Below are 13,072 nucleotides of genomic sequence, written 5' to 3' on the forward strand. Positions count from 1 at the left end.
GGAACGTGCAAAGGAATGGAATAGAATATGTAATGGAACGTGCAATGGAACGTGAAATTGAATGGAATGGAATGTGGAATGGATTGTGAATTGGAATGCAACGGGATGTGGAATGTAATCTGGAATGAAATGCAAAGGAATGAGAATGGAATGTGGAATGGAATGTGGAATGGAATGGAATGAATTGTGGAATGAAATGTGGATTTGAATGGAATGGAATTTGGAGTGGAATGGACTGGAATGTGGAATGGAATGTGGAACAGGATTTAATGAAAAGTGGAATGGAACATCGAATGGAATGGAATGGAATGGAATGTGGAATGGAAGGGAATTGAATGTGGAATGTAAAGCGAAGTGGAATGTGGAATGGAATGGAATCAAATGTGGAATGGAAAGTGGAATGGAATGGAATGGAATGGAATGGAATGTGGAATGAAACGTGGAATGAAATGTGGAATGGAAAGTGGAAAGAAATGCAATGGAATGAGAAGGGAATGTTGAATGGGATGTGGAATGGAATGTGGAATGGAATTTGGAATGGACTGCGGAATTAAATGTGGAATGAAACGTGGAATGGAATGTGGAATGGAATGGAATGAAATGGAATGTGGAATGGATTGTGAATTGGAATGCAATGTAATGTAGAACGGAATGTGGAATGAAATGCAAAGGAATGAGAATGGATTGTGGAATGGATTGTGCAATGGATCGTGGAATGGAGTGGAATGGAATGTGGAATGGAAAATGGAATGGTATGTGGAATGGATGGTGGAACAGAATGGAATGTGGAATGGAATGTGCAATGGAATATGGAATGGAACGTGGAATGGAATGAAATGGAAAGTGGGGTGGAACGTGGAATGGAACGGAAAGGAAGGTGGAATGGAATGTGCAATGAAATGTGTAACGGAACGTGGAATGGAACGGAAAGGAACGCGGAATGGAATGTTGAATGGAATGTGGAATGGAAAGTGGAAAGGAATGGAATCGAATGCGGAATGGAATGTAGAAAGGAATGTGGAAGGCAACGTGGAACAGAACGGAATGGAATGTGTAATGGATTGTGGAATGGAAAATAGAATGGAATGTAATGGAATGTGGAATGGAAAGTGAAATGGAACGTGGAATGGAATGTGGAATGGAATGTGGAATGGACAGTGTAATGGAATGGAATGGAATGTGGAATGGAACGTGGAATGGAATGTGGAATGGAACGTGGAATGGAACTTGTAATGAAACGTGGAATGGAACGCGGAATGGAATATGAAAGGGAAAGTGGAATGGAAGGCGGAATGGAATGTGAAATGGAACGTGGAATGGAATGCAATGGAATGCGGAATGGAACATGGAATGGAACGGAATGGAACGTGGAATGGAATGTGGAAAGCATCATGGAAATGGAAGTGGAATGAAGAGGAATGGCATGTGGATTTGAATGTGGAACGGAATTTGGAATAGAAATTGGAATGGAATGTGGAATGGAATGTTCAATGGAAAGGAATGGAATGTGGAAAGTAATGGAATGCAAAGCGGAATGGTTTGGTATGGAAGGGAATGGAATGTGGAATGGAAGTTGGAATGGAACGAGGAATGGAAATGAATGGAATGTCGAATGGAAAGTGGAATGGAACGTGTAATGGAAGGTGGAAAGAATCACGGAATGGAATGGAATAGAAGGTGGAAAGGAATGTAGAATGGAATGTGGAATGGTATGGAATGGAAAGTGGAAAAGAATGTAATGAAATGTGGAATGGAATGTGGAATGGAATGGAATGGAATGTGGATTGCAATGGAAAGGAATGTGAAACGGAATGGAATGGAATGTGGAATGGAATGTGGAATAGAATGTGGAATGCAATGAAATGAAATGTTGAATGGAATGTGGAATGAAATGGAATGGAATGTGGAAGGGAATGTGGAATGGAATGTGGAATTGAATGGAATGAAATGTTGAATGGAATGTGGAATGGAATGGAATGGAATGTGGAAGGGAATGTGGAATGGAATGTGGGATGAAATGGAATGGAATGTGGAATGGAATGTGGAATGGAATGGAATGGAATGTGGAAAGGAACATGGAATGGAATGGAAGGGAATGTGGAATGGAATGTGGAAAAGAATGTGGAATGGAATGGAATGGAATGCGGAATAGAATGTGGTATGGAATGTGGACTGGAATATGGAATGGAATGTGGACTGGAATATGGAATAAAATGTGGAATGGAATGTGGAATGGAATGTGGGGTGGCAAGTGGAAATCAACGGAATGGAGCGTGGAATGGAACGTGGAATGGTATATGGAATGGAACATGTTATGGAATGGAATGTAATCTGGAATGGAACGTGGAATGGAATGTGGAATGGAAAGGAATGCAATGTCGAAAGGAACGTGGAATGGAAAGTGGAATGGAACGTGGAATGGAATGGAATGGAATGTTGAATGGAACGTAGAATGGAATGGGATGGAATATGGAAAGAAACGTGGAATGGAATGTGGAATGGATCATGGAATGGAATGGATAGTGTAATGGAACGAGGAATGGAATGGAATGGATCATGGAATGGAACATGGAATGGAACGTGGAATGGAATGTGGAATGGAATGTGGAATGGAATGTGGAACGGGACGTGGAATGGAATGGAAAGGAACGTGAAATGGAATGTGGAATGTTATGTGGAAAGGAACGTGGAATTGAATGGAATGGAATGTGGAATGGAATATGGAATGGAGTGGATTGGAATGATATGAGGAATGGAATGTGGAAAGGAATGTGGAAAGGAATGTGTAGCAGAAGGGAATGGAACGTGGAATGGAATGTGGAAAGGAAAATGTAATGGAATAAAATGGAATGTGGAATGGAATGTGAAATGGAATGTGGAATGGAATGTGGAATGGAACATAATGGAATGTGTAACGGAATGTGGAAAGGAATGTGGAATGGAAAGAGTAATGGAATGGAATGGAATGTGCAATGGAACGTATAATGGAATGGAATGGAATGTGCAATGGAACGTGGAATGGAATGGAATGGAGCATGGAATGGAATGTGGAATTTAATGTGGAATGGAAAGTGGAATGGAATGGAACGGAACGTGGAATAGAACATGGAATGGAATGGAACATGGAATGGAAAGTAAAATGGATCGTGGAATGGAATGGAATGGAACGCGGATTTGAATGTCGAACAGAATGTGGAATAGGAAGGGGAATGGAATATGGAATGGAATGTTGAATGGAAGGGAATGGAATATGCAAAGTAATGGAATGGAATGTGGAATAGAATGGAATGGAATGTGGAATAGAATGGAATGGAATGGAATGTGGACTGGAATGGTTTGTAATGGAATGGAATGTTGAATGGAAGTTGGAATGGTATGGAATGCAACATCCAATGCAAATTGGAGTGCAACGTGGAAAGGAAGGTGGAATGAAACGTGGAATGAAATAGAATAGAAGGTGGAATGGAATGTGGAATGCAATGTGCAATGGAATGGAATGGAATGCGGAAAGGAATGTAATGAAATGTATAATGGCATGTGGAATGGAATGGAATGGAATAGGAATGGGAATGTGGAATGGAATGTGCAATGTAATGTAGAAAGGAATGGAATGGAATGTGGAATAGAATGTGGAATGGAATGGAATGGAATGTTGAAGGGAATTTGAAATGGAATGAGGAATGTAATGTGGAATGGAACGTGGAATGGAATGTGGAATGGAATGGAATGGAATGGAATGAGGAAGGCTATGTGGAATGGAATCTGGAACGCAGTGTGGAATGGAATGGAATGGAATGTGGAATGGAATGTAGAATGGAATGGAATGGAATGTCTAATGGAAAGTGAAATGGAATGGAATGCATTGTGGAATGCAATGTGGAATAGAATGTGGAATTGAATGGATTAGAATTTTGAATGGAATGTGGAATGGAAAGAAATGGAATGTGGAATGGAATGTGCAATGTTATGTGGAGTGGAAAGTGAAATGGAATGGAATGGAAAGTTGAGTGGAATGTGCAATGGAATGTAAAGAAACGTGGAAAGGAATGTGGAATGGAATTTGGAATGGAACGTGGAATGGAATGTAAAGGAACGTGGAATGGAATGAGGAATGGAATCTGGAATGGAACGTGGAATGGAATGGAATGGAATGTGGAATGGAATGTGGAAAGTAATGTGGAATGGAATGGAATGGAAAGGAATGTGGAATGGAATGTGGAAAGGAATGTGTTATGAAATGTGGAATAGAACAGAATGGAATATCGAATACAATGTTAAGTGGAATGTGGAATGGAATGGAATGGGATGTGGAATGGAACGTGAAATGGAATGTGGAATGGAATGGAACGGAACGTGGAATGGAGTGTGGAATTCAGTGCGGAATGGAACGTGTGAAAGGAGTGGAATAGAATATATAATGGAACGTGCAATGGAACGTGAAATTGAATGGAATGGAATGTAGAATGCATTGTGAATTGGAATGCAATGGGATGTGGAATGTAATGTGGAATGAAATGCAAAGGAATGAGAATGGAATGTGGAATGGAATGTGGAATGGAATCTGGAATGGAATGGAATGAATTGTGGAATGAAAAGTGGATTTGAATGGAATGGAATTTGTTACGGAATGGACTGGAATGTGGAATGGAATGTGGAACAGGATTTAATGGAAAGTGGAATGGAACATCGAATGGAATGGAATGGAATGGAATGTGGAATGGAAAGCGAAGTGGAATGTGGAATGGAATGGAATGAAATGTGCAATGGAAAGTGGAATGGAATGGAATGGAATTGAATGGAATGTGGAATGAAATGTGGAATGGAAAGTGGAAAGAAATGCAATGGAATGAGAAGGGAATGTTGAATGGGATGTGGAATGGAATGTGGAATGGAATTTGGAATGGACTGAGGAATTAAATGTGGAATGAAACGTGGAATGGAATGTGGAATGGAATGGAATGAAATGGAATGTGGAATGGTTTGTGAATTGGAATGCAATGGAACGTAGAATGGAATGTGGAATGAAATGCAATGGAATGAGAATGGAATGTGGAATGGAATGTGGAATGGATGAAATGGAATGTGGAATGGAATGTGGAATGGATTGTGGAATGGAGTGGAATGGAATGTGGAATGGAACGTGGAATGGAATGTGCAATGGATCGTGGAATGGAATGTGGAATGGATTGTGGAATGGAATGTGCAATGGATCGTGGAATGGAATGTGGAATGGAATGTGCAATGGAATGTGGAATGAAACGTGGAATGCAATGAAATGGAAAGTGGGGTGGAACGTGGAATGGAACGGACTGGAACGTGGAATGGAATGTGCAACGAAATGTGTAACGGAACGTGGAATGGAATGGAAAGGAATGCGGAACGGAATGTGGAATGGAATGTGGAATGGAACGTGGAATGGAATGGAATGGATTGTGTAATGGAATGTAGAAAGGAATGTGGAATGCAATGTGGAATAGAACGGAATGGAATGTGTAATGGAATGTGGAATGGAAAATAGAATGGAATGTAATGGAATGTGGAATGGAAAGTGAAATGGAATGTGGAATGGAATGTGGAATGGAACGTAACAGAATGTGGAATGCAATGTGGAATGGAATGTGGAATGGAAAGTGTAATGGAATGGAATGGAATGTGGAATGGAACGTGGAATGGAATGTGGAATGGAACGTGGAATGGAACTTGTAATGAAACATGGAATGGAACGTGGAATGGAATATGAAAGGGAAAGTAGAATGGAAGGTGGAATGGAATGTGAAATGGAACGTGGAATGGAATGGATTGGAAGTGGAATGGAACATAGAACGGAATGGAATGGAACGTGGAATGAAATTTGGAAAGTGTCATGGAAAGGGAAGTGGAATGACGAGGAAAGGAATGTGGATTTGAATGTGGAACGGAATTAGGAATAGAAATTGGAATGGAATGTGGAATGGAATGTTCAATGGAAAGGAATGGAATGTGGAAAGTAATAGAATGGAATGTGGAATGGAATGGTATGGAATGGAATGAAATGTGGAATGGAAGATGGAATGGAACGTGGAATGGAATGGAATGGAATGTCGAATGGAAAGTGGAATGGAACGTGTAATGGAAGGTGGAATGAAACGTGAAAGGGAATGGAATAGAAGGTGGAATGGAATGTGGAATGGAATGTGGAATGGAATGGATTGGAAAGTGGAAAAGAATGTAATCAAAGTGGAATGGAATGGAATGAAATGTGGATTGCAATGGAAAGGAATGTGGAAAGGAATGGAATGGAATGTGGAATAGAATGTGGAATGGAATGGAATGAAATGTTGAAAGGATTGTGGAATGGAAAGCAACGGAATGTGGAAGGGAATGTGGAATGGAATGTGGGATGGAATGGAATGGAATGTGGAATGGAATGTGGAATGGAATGAAAAGGAATGTGGAAAGGAACCTGGAATGGAATGGAAGGGAATGTGGAATGGAATATGAAAAATAATGTGGAATGGAATGGAATTGAATGTGGAATAGGATGTGGAATGGAATGTGGACTGGAATATGGAATGGAATGTGGACTGGAATATGGAATGAAATGTGGAATGGAATGTGGAATGGAATGTGGGGTGGCATGTGGAATTCAACGGAATGGAGCGTGGAATGGAATGTGGATTGGAATATGGAATGCAACGTGTTATGGAATGGAATGAAATTTGGAATGGAATGTGGAATGGAATGTGGAGTGGAATGGAATGCAATGTCGAAAGGAACGTGGAATGGAAAGTGGAATGGAACGTGGAATGGAATGGAATGGAATGTGGAATGGAATGTGGAATGGAACGTAGAATGGAATGGGATGGAATATGGAATGAAACGTGGAATGGATCATGGAATGGAATGGAATGGATAGTGTAATGGAACGAGGAAAGAATTAAATGGATCATGGAATGGAACGTGGAATGGAACGTGGAAAGGAATGTGGAATGAAATGTGGAATGGAATGTGGAACGGAACGTGGAATGGAACGGAAAGGAACGTGGAATGGAATGTGGAATGGAATGTGGAAAGGAATGTGGAATTGAATGGAATGGAATGTGGAATGGAATGGATAGGAATGATATGAGGAATGGAAAGTGGAAAGAAACGTGGAAAGGAATGTGTAACAGAACGGAATGGAATGCGAAATGGAATGTGGAATGGAAAATATAATGGAATGTAATGGAATGTGGAATGTAATGTGAAATGGAATGTGGAATGGAATGTGGAATGCAACATAATGGAATGTGGAATGGAATGTGGAATGGAAAGTGTAAAGGAATGGAATGGAATGTGCAATGGAATGTGGAATGGAATGGAATGGAATGTGGAATGGAATGTGGAATGGAATGTGAAATGGAATGGAATGGAATATGGAATGTAATGGAATGGAATGGAATGTGGAATGAAATGGAATGGAATGGAATGGAATGCGGAATGCAATGTGGAATGGAAAGTGGAATGGAATAGGTAATGGAATGTGGAATGAAATGTGGAATGGAATGGAATGGGATGTGGAATGGAATGTGGAATGTAACAGATTGGAATTTGGAATGGAACGTGGAATTGAACGGAATGGAATGTGGAATGGTAGGTGGATTGGAATGTGGAATTTAAAGTGGAATGGAATGGAATGGAAAGTGGAATGGAACATGGAATGAAATAGAAGGTAACACGGAATGGAAAGTGGAATGAAATGTGGATTGGAATGTGGAAAGGAACGTGGAAAGGAATGGAATCGAATGTGGAATGGAATGTGGAATGAAGAGTAGAATGGCATGGAATGGACTCTGGAATGGAATGTGGAACGGACTTTAACGGAATGTGGAATGGAAAGTGGAATGGAACATGGAAGGGATTGTGGAATGGAATGTGGAATGGAACGGAATGGAAGGGGGAATGGATTGTGTAATATAGTGTGGAATGGAACTTGGAATGGAATGCAATGTAATGTCGAATGCAAGGTGGAATGCAATGGAATGGAACGTGGAATGGAACGTGGAATGGAATCTTTAATGGAATGTGGAATGGAATATATGGAATGTGGAATGGAATGGAATGGAATGTGGAATGGAATGGAATGGAATGTGGAATGGAATGGAATGGAATGTGGAATGGAATTGAATGGAATGTGGAATGAAATGCAATTGAATGTGGAGAAGAATTTGGAATGGAATGGAATGGAACGCGGAATGGAATCGAATGCAATGGTCAGGAATATGTAATGCAATGTAATGGAACGTGGAATTGAATGTGGAATGGAATGTGGAATGGAACGTGGAATGGAAGGTGGAATGGAATGGAATGGAAAGTGGAATGAAAAGTGGAATGGAATGGGGAATGGAACGTGGAATGGAATGTGGAATTGAATGTGGAATGGAAATGAATGGAATGTGCAGTGGAATGGAATGGAAAGTGGAATGGAATGAAATGGAATGTGGAATTTAATGTGGAATGGAATGGAATGGAATGAGGTATAGAATGTGGAATGCAATGGAATGGAATGCGGAATGGAATGGTATGGAACAGAATGTGGAATGGAATGTGGAATTTAATGTGGAATGGAATGGAATGGAATGAGGAATAGAATGTGGAATGCAATGGAATGGAATGCGGAATGGAATGGTATGGAACGGAATGTGGAATGGAATGTGAAATGGAACGAAATGGAATGTGGATTGGATTGTGGAATTGAGTTTGGAATGGAACGTGGAATGGAATGGAATGGAATGTGGAATGGAACATGGAATTCAACGTGGAATGGAAAGGAATGGAATGTGAAATGGAATGTGGAAGGAATGGAATGGAATGGAATGTGGAATGGAATGTGGAATGGAAAGTGTAATGGAAAGTGAAATGGAATGTGGAAAGGAATGGAATGGACTGTGGAATGGAATATGGAACGGAATGTGGAATGGAATTGAATGGAAAGTGGAAAGGAATGTGGAATGGGCTTTAATGGATTGTGGAATGGAAAGTGGAGTAGAATGTGGAATGGATTGTCAAATGCAATGCGCAATGAAGTGGAATGTATTGTGGAATGGATTGTGGAATACAATTGAATGCAATTTGGAAGAGAATGTGGAATGGAATGTAGAATGGAACTGAATGGAATGTGGAAGGGTATGTGGAATGGAATGTGGAATGGAATGGAATGAAATGCTGAATGAAATGTGGATTGGAACGGAATGGATTCTGGAATGGACTGGACTGGAATGTGGAATGGAATGTGGAATAGAATTTAATGTAAAGAGGAATGTAACGTGGAATGGAATGGAATGGAATGGAATGTGGAATTGAATGGAATGGAAAGTGGAATGGAATATGGATTGGAATGTGGAACGGAATGGAATGAAATGTGGAATGGAATGTTGATTGGAATGGAATGGAATGTGGAATGGAAATGAATGGACTGTGGAATGGAATGTGAAATGGAATGTGGAAAGGAATGTGGAATATAATGGATTGCAACTTGGAAGAGAATATGGAATGGAATGTGAATTGGATGGCAAAGGAATGTGGAACGGAAAGTGGAAAGAAATGCCTTGGAATGAGAATGGAATGTGGAATGGAATGTAGAATGGACTGCGAAATGGAATGTGTAACGGAATGGGGCATCTAATGTGGAATGGAATGGAATGGAATGGAATGTGGAATGGAATGTCAGTTGGAATGCAATGAAATGTGGAATGGAATGTGAAATGGAATGCAAAGGAATGAGAACGGAATGTGGAATGGAATATGAATTTGGAATACAATGGAATGTGGAATGGAATGTGGAACGGAATGGAATGGAATGTGGAATGGAATGTGAAATGGAATGTGGAACAGAATGGAAAGGAATGTGGAATGGAAAGTGGAATGGAATGTGGAATGGAATGGAATGTAATATGGAAAGGAATGTGGAATGGAACGGATAGGAATGTGGAAAAGAATGGAAAGTGGAATAGAATGTGGAATGGAACGGAATGGAATGTGGAATGAAATATGGAATGGAATGTGGAATGGAAAGTGGAATGGAATGGAATGTGGAATGGAAAGTGGAATGGAATGAAGGGGGAATGGAACGTGGAATGGAAAGTGGAATGGAACATGGAATGGAACACGGATTGGGATGTTCAATGGAATGTGGAATGGAATGTAGAATGGAATGGAATGGAACGTGGAATTGAACGTGGAATTGAATGGAATGGAACATGGAATGGAATGTGTAATGGAACGTGGAAAGGAATGTGGAATGGAACATAGAATGTAATGTGGAATGGAATGTGGAAGGAAATGTGGAAAAGAGCAGAATGGAATGGAATGTGGAATGGAACGTGCAATGTATCGTGGAATTGAATGTGGAATGGATCTTGGAATGGAAGTTGAATTGGAATGTGAAATGGAATGTGGAATGGAATAAGGAATGGAACGTGAAATTGAATGGAATGGAATTTTGAATGGAAAGTGGAATGGAATGGAATGGAATGTGGAATGAAATCTGAAAGGAAAGTGGAATGGAATGGAATAGAATCTGGAACGGAATGTGGAATTGAAAACGGAATGAAAGGAGGAATGGAATGTGGATTCGAATGTTCAATGGAATGTGGAATGGAATGGAATGGAAACTGGAGTGGAACTTGGAAAGAGTGAAGTGGAACTTAGACTGGAATATGGAATGGAATGTGGAATGGAAAGTGGAATGGAACATGGAATGGAAAGGACTTGAATGTGGAAAGGAATGGAATGGATCGTGGAATGCAGTGTGTAATGGAATGTGGAATGGAAGGTGGAATTGAACATGGAATGAAATGGAATGGAACGTGGAATGGAATGTGGAATGGAATGGAAGGGAATGAGAAATGGAATGGAATGGAACGTGGAATGGAAAGGAATGGAACATGGAATGGGACGAGGAATGGAACATGGAATGCAACGTGAAATGGGACGTGGAATGGACCATGGAATGAAACGTGGAATGGAACGTGGAATGGAATGCGGAATGCAATGGAATGGAATGTGGAATGCAATGGAATGGAATGTGGAATGGAAAGGAAAGGGAGATGGAAAGAACGTGGAATGGAACATGGAATGAAATGGAATGGAACGTGGAATGGAATGTGGAATGGAATGGAAAGGAACTTGGAATGCAATGTGAAATGGAATGTTAAAAGGAACGTGGAAAGGAACGTTGAATAGAATGGAATGGAACGTTGAAGGGAATGTAATGGAACTTGGAATGGAATGTGGAATGGAATGGAATGGAATGTGGAATGGAATGGAATGGAATGTGGAAAGGAAAGGAATGGAATGTGGAATGGGACGTGGAATGGAATATGGAATTCGACGTGGAATGGAAAGTGGAATGGAATGTGGAATGGAATGGAATGGAATGTGGAATGGAATGGAATGGGATGGAATGCAGAATGGAATGGAATGGAACGGAATGGAATGTGGAATGCAATGGATTGGAATGTGGAATGGAATGGAATGGAATGGAATGGAATGGAATGAAATGGAATGTGGAATGCAATAGAATGGAATGTGGAATAGAATGGAATGGAACGTGGAATGGAATGGATTGGAATGTGGAATAGAATAGAATGGAATGCGGAATGGAAAGTGGAATGGAATGAGGAAAGAAATGTTGAAAGGAATGTGGAATGAAATGTGGAGTGGAATGCAAAGGAATGTGGAATTTAATGTGGAATAGAATGTGGAATGGAATGAAATGGAATGTGGAATGTTATGTGCAATGGAATGTGGAATGGAAAGTGGAATGGAATGGAAAGGAATGTGGAATGGCATGTGCAATGGAATGTGGAATGGAATGGAAAGGAATGGAATGAAATGTGGAATTGAATGCAATGGAATGAGGAAAGGAATGGATTGGAATTTGGAAAGCAATGGAATGGAATGTGGAATGGAAGGTGTAATGAAATGTGGAATGGATTGTGCAATGGAATGGAACGGAATGTGGAATAGAATGGAATGGAAAGGTATGTGGAATAGAATGTGGAAAGGAATGTGGAATGGAATAGAATGGAATGGAAAGGTATGTGGAATAGAATGTGGAAAGGAATGTGGAATGGAATGGAATGGAATGTGGAATGGAATGGAATGGAATGTGTAATGGTATGGAATGGAATGTGCAATGGAATGTGGAATGGAGTGTGGAATGGATTTGAATGGAAAGTGGAATTGAATGAGGCAGGGAATTTAATGGAATGTGGAATGGAATGTGGAATGGAATGTGAAATGGAATGGAATGGAATGGAATGGAATGTGGAATGGAATGGAATGGAATGTGTAATGGAATGGAATGAAATGGAATGTGGATTGACATGTGAATTGGAATGCAATGGATTGTGAAATGGAATGTGGAATGAAATGCAATGGAATGAGAATGGAATGTGGAATAGAACGTGTAATGGAATGTGAAATAGAATGTGGAATGGACTGCGGAATGGTCTGCGGAATGGAAAGTGGAATTGAATGTGGAATATAACGGAATGGAACGGAATGTGGAATGGAATGTGAATTGGAATGCAATGGAATGTGGAAAGGAATGTGGAATGAAATGCAATGGAATTAGAATGGAATGTGGAATGGAATGTGGAATGGAATGTGGAATTGAATGTGGAATGGAATGGAAAGTGGAATTGAATGTGGAATGGAATGGAATGTGGAATTGAAAGTGGAATGGAATGGAATGGAATGAGGTATGGAATGTGGAATGGAATGTGGAATGGAATGGAATGGAATGGAAAGTGGAATGGAATGAGGAATGGAATGTGGAATGGAATGCGTAATGGAATGGAATGGAATGTTTTAAGGCATGGAATGGAATGTGGAATGGGAGGTGGACTGGAATGGAATGCAATGTGGAATGGAATGTGGAATGGAATGTGCAATGGAACGCAATGGAATGTGGACTGGAATGTGGAATGCAATATGGAAAGGAACGGAATGGAATGTGTAATGAAATGTGGAATGGAACGTGGAATGTAATGGAATGGAACGTGGAATAGAAATTGGAATGGAATGGAATGGATCATGGAATGGAATG

This window comes from Pongo pygmaeus, chromosome 17, assembly GCF_028885625.2.
Source record: "Pongo pygmaeus isolate AG05252 chromosome 17, NHGRI_mPonPyg2-v2.0_pri, whole genome shotgun sequence".
Lineage (NCBI taxonomy): Eukaryota > Metazoa > Chordata > Mammalia > Primates > Hominidae > Pongo > Pongo pygmaeus.